Source organism: Falco peregrinus, chromosome 9 (assembly GCF_023634155.1).
Source record: "Falco peregrinus isolate bFalPer1 chromosome 9, bFalPer1.pri, whole genome shotgun sequence".
NCBI classification, from domain to species: Eukaryota; Metazoa; Chordata; class Aves; order Falconiformes; family Falconidae; genus Falco; species Falco peregrinus.
The window spans coordinates 27,860,736-27,871,328 of record NC_073729.1 but is presented as its reverse complement, the minus strand read 5'-3'; positions in this window follow the sequence as shown (position 1 = coordinate 27,871,328).

Genomic DNA, 10,593 nt, shown 5'->3' with positions numbered 1-10,593 from the left:
TACCAGACAGTCATGTCAAGCAAGTGTGGCAAACAGAACAGTGTATGGAGAACTGGAACTTGAAGGAAAACCAAAGCACTAACCTCAATTGCAGCCTAGGTTAGGCATGAAACCAACCTAAACGGGATGCTGGAAGCGCAGTAGAAAATGAATAGCTTTTGGCTTCCCTCCGCAAACCGCTATCCTTTCAAAATGTTAATGGTCAGCATGATCCTCAGACATGGTTCACAACTGGCTTCTGGTTGTTTTTGAACACAGTTGGTGGTTACAACTCAGGGAACACTGCAAATTCAACAAGCTGAGGCAGAGAAAGCATACATACACGGGTTCTGCTAGAGACAGAGATTATGCTGTAGACAGAGGTAAACTACACACACTGGACTGGAGCCTTCAGGGATTTGAGGCAGAAAGAGTTCCAGGAGTCTCTTTGAAAATTTGTTTCAGTATTTCACCATTTATGCACAGATAATATTTTGGTTTCTCTATCAATACATTCCTGCTTGGTAACTCCCAGTTTGAATGCTGATTGTTTTGCATAAATTAACTAAATTGCTGCCCTTCTGTTTCATTGGTACTTTTTGTCTGCTTCCTTCATGAACAATGTCAGGGAGATTGCAAGCTGACTACAATTCTCTTTCCTAAGCTAGAGGAAAACAACATCTAAGAGCCCAATCAGTGCAAGTTTCCTGATGTCTGTTGGGTTTTATAAGCTATATTGTACTCTGGCATTTAACAATTTCTGTTCATTTGATTCACTTTAAGAAATGAATGTAATGATTGCCACAGCGTTCTGCACTACTGTTGTCTATTGATAAATATGGAACAGTTATAACAACAAGCTTGCTCTTTTTTTCTATTTAAAAATTCACTGAGCTAACAAGTTATTTGTGCAATGCCAAAGTAATGACAGGTCTTTGCTCTCAAGTTTTAATATTCCATTTCCACAGGGAGGTCTGCTGTAGGCTACATTTCACAAGATTAACAGTGGTGTTAGGCCCCAGGGGTGTTGATAACATACATCAGCACAAAACTCTACTCAGGTGTTGCCTGAGTCTGGAGGGGCACGTGTCCCCACAGCTATGAAAGTTCCATCAATAAATAGCACATTTTGAAAGAAATGACCTCTCTGTCCTCATTGAAAGAAACTTTAATGCCAAAGGAGTTTCAGGGCTGTGAGCTGGGAGCGGAGGGAGAGGCCGGTCTGCTGCCCAGCTCTTGTGGGTGGGATCCACGCATTACCGAGGGAGACACATCCTTCACCTGGGGGCCTTGGCACATGAAGCAGCAAGGTGCCTGAAGATTCATGCTGCAACATAGACTCTGCTGTACTTCTACTCCCTTATGATATATCCATTCACCACTACGCACATCCACGTAGCATCTCACTTTTGACAACAGCAGCAAGCCTTCCTCTTCTGCAGCATCCATACAGGAGGAGCCTGGAGGGACAAACTTGTTTATGTTTACTTTGGGGTGTAACTCAGGTGAAGTTAGGAACATTTCTAGAGAAAGAGGAAATGTCTGGGAAACATTTCATTAATGTTTGCAAGTATGAAAGGTGACAATTCAGAGACATCCAAGGCCCTCCCTGTCTAAACAGCAGCAGTCACTGTTTCAGGCTGGCCAGGCCTCAGCTTTCTCAAGGCTCTGGGGGGACAGCAGCCAGCGTGACGGCTGTGAGCAATACTGGGAGTCTGCCCAGGCAAGGGAAGTGGGTGAGCTGATAATGATAAGAAAGTGTGATGAATTATTCCTGTGCTTGTCATCTTTATTTAAGTTACTGTCTTTTGCATCCAGGGGAACCACAGTCCTTCCAAAAGAGTTGCTCTGGATTTCTTAATATTAGGAGACAGTTGTGACATTTGTCCTGCCCTGGGCATAATTAGACTCAAGGCATTTTTAGTGCATTTTCTTCTCCATAATGATCTCCCTGTTTCTTTATCTGAGGAACCCAACGTACATTAACAAGTCCTTGCTAAAGTCTTCTGGAGGTTGGTCCTTCCCTGTGCTGTAGCATAGAGAAAAAGCAATGGCTGCAATCATGCACTGATCTTTTGCTTGCATGTTTGTTTCCTTTACTGCAAAGGCTATTATTACAGCATCCCTTCTAGAAAGAGACTATTCCACACCAGTGAAACAGAGAAACTACGTTTGCAGGGACTCCTGATACTATGTAAGACAGAAGTCAAGTTCTTCAGATCATGTATGAAGCAGTGGCAGAGCTGAGCACATGGATTTCAGGAATCCAGAGCCTCAGTCTCTTCAACAGCCACATTTCTGTCTTGGCTCTGCATCACAGTCTGCTGTCTCCCCAGCATCTACTTCTCATGGGTACTACAGCACAGCCGGTTACTTTAAGACGGGCAATTTGCTTTGTCTACATCCAATTTTTATTCTTTGGAATAGAAACCTTACACAACAAACACGATGTTGCAACAAATAAAATCAGCATCCAACAATGCTTCCATGCAGTCCAAACAGTTTTCCAGACCATTATATCACACAACAGCATTCTTAAAGGCGCACACATTTGGGTAGGTCTCTTTGCCCTGCTCCTCCCTAAGAAGACCTGCAAAGTGTATTCTGATTTCTGGTCTTATTATCTCAGCAGCTTCCTTTAGTGTAAATAGCTCATTTATCTCGCTGCCATTTATCATCTTAGATAGAGAGCAATATTGTCCTTGCATGGTCCTTTCTGTCAGCCGTGCTTTACCCTCCTGGCTGTCTCAGGAAGAGGAACTCTTTTCTCTCCCCTGGTTAATTTAGGGATCTCTTCTAGCTTCAGTTCACCTTCCTCACCTAACCAGAACCACACACACTGTTCCAGGGCTTGTCTCACCCAGGCATTAATTCTTTTCTGGTTTGTTCCACCAATCAAATTCCGATTTGTGCACACCAATCCATTTCCCAGCTGCAACACAGTGGTGACTTCTGTTCTGTTCTTCCCAAAGGATGAGCCTCCAGCTTCCAGGAAAAAATACTTAATATTTGTCCCTAACTACATCATCACATAGCACATAACTTCCTGCCATTCCTGGCATCTTTGTCCTGAGGTCACATAGTTCTCTCCATATGACATTCATTGTTCTTCCCCAGAGCTATGCAGCATGCTGCATAATGGCTGAAAGCAACGACAAATCCTCTCCCCCTTTCTGGAAGCCTGGGTACAGATTAGACAGTCTAGACAGACAATAGGAAGAAAGAATAAAGGATTTCTAAAGACTTTTCTGTATAATCCTGCTTGCAATATTCAATTGCTTAGCAAAATGCCAGAAGCACCATCTCCTTTATACCTTGTCTACCAATCACTTTAATAAAATTTGTGATCCTCTCACTCTCCTAAGCACTTATTAAACAACTATATATTTAAGTCACATAAAATTAATAATCAGCATAAACCCCACTTGAGTGAACTTTGCTTAAGTGACACCATGAAAGTGTCCCCTCAAACCGAGGGAATTCTGTGCTTATTTGTTCAGGCTGATGTCAACATGTGTGAGCATTGCTACGTGTCCTCCAGAATCACAGTAACTGGCTTCAGAAGCAGTACTTCCTGTAGCCTGAAGTTCTCGACCTTGCTTTATTACTTGATTAAAATGAGGAATTGAAAGATAAGAAGAATTTATCATCCTAGTTTTGCAAGACTAAGCACAATTACCAATTCAGAAGGAATACAGGGCTGCTGCCTTTGAAACTCTGGGTATTATTATTTTCACAGCTGGATGCAACTGAGATGTGGCTCAAGAAAAGCATACGGTGATTTTTTCATACAGGAATGGTGAACATGACACAGACACGAGGACAAGAGGGCAGACGCATCCTGCAGACCCACGCAGACTGCTCCAGAGGCCCCACTCCTGCCCACTGCGGCCATTTCCCACTCCTGCCACCTCTGTTGCGTAACTTCAGGCTATTCAAAACAGCCACTAGGGATTTTCCCTTTAGGCTGTGTGCCCTTTTAAACTGAAGGAAAGCAATAGCAGCAAAGATGTAAAACCATCACCCCAAAGCCCTTTCAGTTTACAAAAAAAGCTGAAGTAAAGGGATATTTTTCCGAGGTCACTCTAGAGGCTGGATCTGTGTTTTTCATTTCTCAGTCTCCATTCCTGGTTCACGCAGGCTGTTCGCAGAACAGTGCATAGTCCAGTGGCAAGGAACATCCAAGGAAGGCGCAAAGTCCTGCTTTCAGACTGGGCATCCATCCAACCCTCCACCCTGAATCAGGCAGACAAGTGCTTAGGGGATGCAGCTGCATTTTTAAAGCATTCCAGGTGAGTATTTTAACTTTACTAACATGGAAACTAGGCTTAGGGACTTACTTCCAGGAAGCTGCGGATTGTGAGCCCCAGGAAACAATTCCCTGGACAGACTCAACGATCTGTCTCTGAGCTGGGCAGCCACATGCCTGGGTACCTGCCACGTCACACTTACTGTGCTTACCCTGAGCAACACTCCGTATTTCTGTCTGGAACTATCTGACAAGAAACGTACGTGGGAACATTAATCAGATCTCCTGGGTTTTCTTTAGTACCTTCGCTTGGGTACTACGACATCCTGCTTTGCAGCCCTTCCTACAGTGCTAGGTCTATGTAACTTGCCTCCGTTCACTCAGTGCACACAAAGCAAAGCTGGGAGCAGAGCATCCCCGTCAATTCTTAGTCCACATCATTAGCCACAATCTCTCCCTGAAGGGATATAAACTGAAGGTATCCAAGTTCACAGCCAGTATCTTCCTGATCTTCCTTTCACCTATTCATAAAAGATAACGCTGCACAACAAGACCTGACTTTCATCACATTCTGGATATGGCTGCTCCCACCACTGACCTGGAACACAAAGTTAAGTATTTAGGCCAAAATTCACTAATCACCTGGATGTTTTTGTAGCAGTCCTGGTATCAGTTGAAGAAAACACTCTGATGCAAGGAAACAGGAACAACCGTAGCCAGTTATTTGTGGAGTCTCCCAGCCATGCATGGGGCTTTGCAAGCAAAAAGGTGGTGGGCCAAGTTCTCAGGAGTGCTCAGTTCCCACTGAGAACCACCTCTTCTGTGGTTAATTGGAAATGCCAAGCTCTTTGGAAAAACGTCTCTTTAAGCAAAACAATGGAAACTACTCAAGACTGAGTCCTTAATAAGCCCTTCGGAAACAAACCAGAAGCTCAGCTTCCTTCTACTGATCATAAAGGCATAAGGAGACTGTATTGTTATTTTTAAAGCATCTAAGGAATCTGGGATACTAAGAAACTTTGAAAGTGGCTGGGCAAGGAAGTCCCTTCACCCCATCACTGGCTTTAGGAAACCCCAGCCTTCAAAGCCCTGGGACTTAAAATGTTGGAGACACTAAGCAAGCACTGGGCAATCGTCATTAGCCATTTACATGCACATCAACGTTGCCTGCACTCTCCCATGGCAGACAAGCTGCCCTACTTATAAAATAACCCTTAACTGATCTCCCAGAGGCAATAAAGCCGGTCAGGGCCAGAACTGGATTAAAGATCTAGGGATTTCCAGTCCCCCAAAAATACCCATTAAAACTCTATTGCCCTGGTCTGTTGCCAACTATTAGGAAATTACCCTAGCAAGGAGCATTCCAAAGAGAAAGTGCAGTCAGGCTCAAGCTCTCCTACAAACTGTAGTAACCAAACGGCCAGTTTAGCTAGAGAACAACGCCATGAATACTTAAGCTACAAATTAAAAGCCTGTTTGAGAGCTGTCATCTTAGCTGCAACATCACAAGTACACGAGCTTATGTCATAACTAAAACCTACAGATCCCACCCAGTGACCTATATTTGAAGTGTGGACCTCTGGGAAACTCACCGACCGTACCTTGAAACGTGCCAGAATCAAGTTAGTCCGCAGGTATTTTAGGGTGCGGGACCAGACGCCTGCTGCAAGGCCCAGGGCACAGCCTGGAGGGTGGCACGATGCCAGGGAATCTCCTCCGCCACTGGAAACAAACCAGTGCATTCACCCTGCTGCTGGCCACGCAGGCGGGCCAGGCTGGCCCCTCTGTCCCTCGCCACCAGGGCCAAGAGCTCTCGCCCATCGCTCAGGAGCGGTTCTGTGCAGTCCTTCCCAGTGGGTTTTAGAAGGCACATCTGCACCTGCAAATGATCATACCTGGCCGAGCAGGACAAGGCATACGAGAGGAGGTAATGCCACCTGCGGGCCATCACACACAGTTTTTTCCGAAGGCAGATGCAGTTGGGTTTAGTCACACCCAGTCGGTGGGATGAGCCAACCTGCCTAGTGAACAAGCGCTCCTGGCGCTGCTCGCCCGCAGCTGACATTCAGGGGACCGTGGCCAGCGTGGCCACAGCGCAGCAGTGCCATCGCTTTCACACCAGGAGCTCTCATGTACTGGGAGAGGGCAACGTCCTTTCACGGGGACAAACTGAGGAGGCCAGGCTCCAGAACCCGGGCTGAAGGGAGCACTGTCAGACAAGGCGGGATTTCCTGCTCAGCACTCCCTTTCAATGATTTAAAAAAAAAAAAAAAAAGTGATTAACAGATGTCCTTTCATTAACAAATGTCTTTTTATTCAGGACAATAAAGTGACCTCAGCCAACCCAAAGGACCGTCTGTTGTGCAAATGCAGATTTCTGGAGAAAGGCAGCTTTTCTAGTGCAAAGCAACAAACTCCCCAAATGTCAGAGCCACAGAACGAGTGCTTACCACTCTTCTTGTATTTCAGTGGCCAACAAAAATGAAGTGTTTCTAGGTAAGAAGAAAAAAGCAATAAATAAATGAGACTCAAAGAGGGAAGTAAATAATCAGAATCCTGTTTGCCAGTATGAATTGCTCCAACACCGTAAGTCATTACACTCAGCATGAACAGCAGTTTTTATTGTCTTCAAGCCTCCATCAGAACTGATGTGCCGAGTACGTTCTCCACCTCAGACACAAAATAGGCGAGGCCATTTGGGTAAAAATCCATGGCCTGGGTGAGCAGGAAGGTGGCGTGCTCTACAGCCATGGCTGGAGAAGCGTTCTAAGAACATTACCGTGTCTCAGGAGAAACTTGGCAGTTTCACCACGACCTCTGTGGCTGGCCACAAGCAGTGCCACGAGTGCTCGGTGTGCTGCCCGCTCCTTTTTCTGCTCTGGTTCCAGTAACTCCACGTATGGCACGGTGCTGGCAAAGCTGCTTAACTGCCAGGTGGGGTGTTTGCTGCAGAATAAGCACAAACCTTCCAGTCTCTTTCACAACAGTAGTCTGATTCTTTTTAGGTATCAATAAAATGTCATAGCTGTATTTAGGGGATGCTTGCACACTGCATACATCACTCCAAGACAGCTAAATAATACCTGTTTCTTACTCTTCTGCCCCATCTTGATTCTGTACTAGCTAATGGTATTTATCCATAGCCAGCCCTCGGAGGGAATGTTAACTTGGGTTTTCCTTTTATATGCAGTTAAGCAGCACTACAAAATCTTCTAGAAATTGTTTCTTTTTGCAATCCTTGTCCTTCTCTCAAATTTGTTGGGAACTGACCTGAGCTTTTAGTGAAAGAGGACTCAGCATTGGCCATGTAAGCTCAGGTTCCTTAGGAGGCAGTTGGGACTTTGGACCTTAATTCCAGCAGGCAACTCAAACCCCAGCCACCTCAGGGAACAGTCCTCTATCACATTCTTTCCCAGGAGGAACATTTTTTTTTTGTAATAAGCCCAAACACACCAGCCCAAGTGTTGCTGTGAGGCATTTTGGAAACAATTTTCAGCTGCCTCATGCTGCTCTTCTTCCTGAGAAACCATTTCCATGTCAGGGTGCATCCTCCGCAGTGCGCCATCGTGTTCTCATTTGGTAAGTGGAAGCCCATTACTAAAACAGCTGTAGGGTTATTTCTTAAAAAGAAGCTTTGGGTTTGTGGTGTCTTTTTTTTTTTTTTTTTAATTTGAAAATCAACAGTGTCAACAAGCTTTCTGTGGGGCTCTTATGCCAAGACACCTTTCATTTCAAAAGAAACCATTCATCTTCGTGGCACATCCTTCTGTTTCCTGCTCTACACTGAGTAGGAAGAATCTTTAATACACAGGGAACTAGGGAACTCAAAACATGGGCAAACCCCAAACAGAACAAAAGGAACAATTTGCCCAGTAGGAAAACACAAGCCCTTTGCGGCACGAGGCAGAACAGCTGCTTGCCAATGAACTGCAACGCTACGCAACAGTTAAAAGGAAGAGAAGGACCCAGCGGTACCCATCTGCAGCGTTGGGGAAACGCAGAGGAACAGAACGGGATGAGCCAGGTCGGAATTTGGCCAGGACAACAGATAACGGCCCTGCATGAAAGGCTGCCAAAGGATATTTCATGAACACATCTGCTCAGGCCTGAAGGGGTACAGCACAGAGCACTAGAGTACGTTGGCTTTCTGCTGAGACAACACTTCAGTCCTAAATCAAGCAAGCAGCATGCCCTCTATCAAAGCACCACAGAAACGATTTGTTCTATAAAAATCAAAGCTTTCTTAGTGGTCAGACTTGACAGGATCGCAAACTGAAGATGGTCCGTAAACTGGCACCAGGTAAAGTGGATGAGATGAAGAACAACTTCCGAGTCTTGATTTTGGTACTGTCACATATGGAGTCCCATTCTTATTCCAGAGTCAGCATGGCTGAAGGGGGATGGGCTCTGAAACAGTTTCTGCCTCCAATTCTCGTAACAGACAAGGCACTCTGCCTCACCAGAACACCCAAGAACAGATAATCTCGATCTCCTAATGATGTTCTAAGACAGCCAAGAAAAAGGTCTTGTTTACATACTTTGTATTATTTCTCCTGTCCATATAAAAAACACAGGGATTAAGTATATTTTGTTGAGAACACATCAGAAGAGTAAATGGCAGGCAGCTGAATGAAAAATGCAAACATTTTTCAGACATCAGGATAAGCAGGGACAAGAACAGTACTCTGAAAGTATACTCACATCAAGCTATAAAACAGTGAAAAGAACTTTCATTCCAAGCATATGTGCTGTTTACTAGTAACAGCCAAAAAGTCTTATTTCTAAACTGAACAGACTGTATTAGGGATTGACCCCTTGGTTTTGGATTACCAGCCCCCTTGAAATTATAATTTCCATTGTGAACTGTGGGTGCAACCCACAGAAAGCCACAGTTAACATGAAGTACCAAGGCTGTAGGAGAAACATAACTGAAATGTATCCATACATACATGGGGTCTTTATTCTAAGAACAAAGCAGCAAATTCGATCTGAGAAATCAAAGAAAAAAAGTGTTAAAAAAAAATAAATAAGAAAAAAAATAAACAAGTTTGAAGGGCTCTCTGCTTGTTACCTCCAAAGCCAAGTATTCCAGCACCACACATTCAGCTCACAATGGGAAAAGCCACTGCTGCTCCGCACGTGTCCGACTGCGGAGGGGCCGGCCAGGGCTGCTCTAGGCTGAGCCGAACCCAGCCAGGCACCGCCATGGGCCGGTGGCAAGGCTGTGCTGACCTCGAAATCCCCGCGTAATCTCTAATCTAAAGAGATGCTGCTGTGCAGGCCATGGCCTTTAAGGAGTAGGAAGCAAAGTTAACGGTCCGGTCAAGAGCTGAACCCCAAGTGCAGTACAGTAGAGAGAGGGAGGCAGCACCCTGACCTTCATCCAGGACCTAAAAGCAGCTGTAACCAGCAGGTAAAGATACTGTGAATAACTTCCATGACTCCCAGCAGTTCCAGGTTCTCATCTCCATCCAGGTGCTGAAGCCACTGGAAATGAAGGGGGAACCCCAGTCAGCAATCCTAAATGGGATTCATACTTCTTCAGTCAAGTTATTTTGGCATCGAGGCAGTGAAAGATCTCTGTAGTTTCAGCCAGGTGCAGCTTGGCAACAAAGTGGTTCCTGACCGGGAAGTGTTTGAGACCTGGAATCCTTACAAGGACTAGGGTCTACACCTGGTAGTAAGTCCTCCCTCCCCTAGACCTCCCCTCGTACCAAAGCCCTCCAAGTACAGATCCCCGTGTACCATAAGCACAGCACAGTATCCCAGCAGTATAAACCGACATCAGGGACTGAGCCTGCATGTGTGATGTAATAGCTTATACAGGCTAGAGACCACCACAGAAAGTAACGCGCCAGAGTGATTACAAAAGGATTTTTGTTCCTGCCCATCATTTGATTTTCACTAGGATGGCATAAACCGACTCGGAAGGCAAGCAGTAGCAAAACAAAGTAGTAACTTGGGTAAATACCCAGAGCTGCCTGTATTTCATGTTCCTGTTTTCTTCATTAAAGTCTAGATTTCAATCTACCCGTTTAGTCTAATGCATAATAAAAACACCATATGGCTGCTTAATTTGCGTTCCCAGTTTACAACATGGGGGTCTTGTGCCCTAACTCGGAGCATATGGGTAGGCTTCACCAGGGGGTGCAGGCACTGTTTATTCTCCTCACTTTTGCATCAGCTAAAATCCCACCAAGAAAGAGGGGAGCTCAGATACTCCCTTGCAGCAGTTCTAGAGCACAGGATGGGGCAGCCAGGGAGGGCCTGAAACAGCCAAAAGGGCGACTGCAGCAGCAGAGGATATAGAAAACTCCTGAAACCAGAAGCAAAAGCAACCAGACAGGTGTCCATTCATTTCCCAT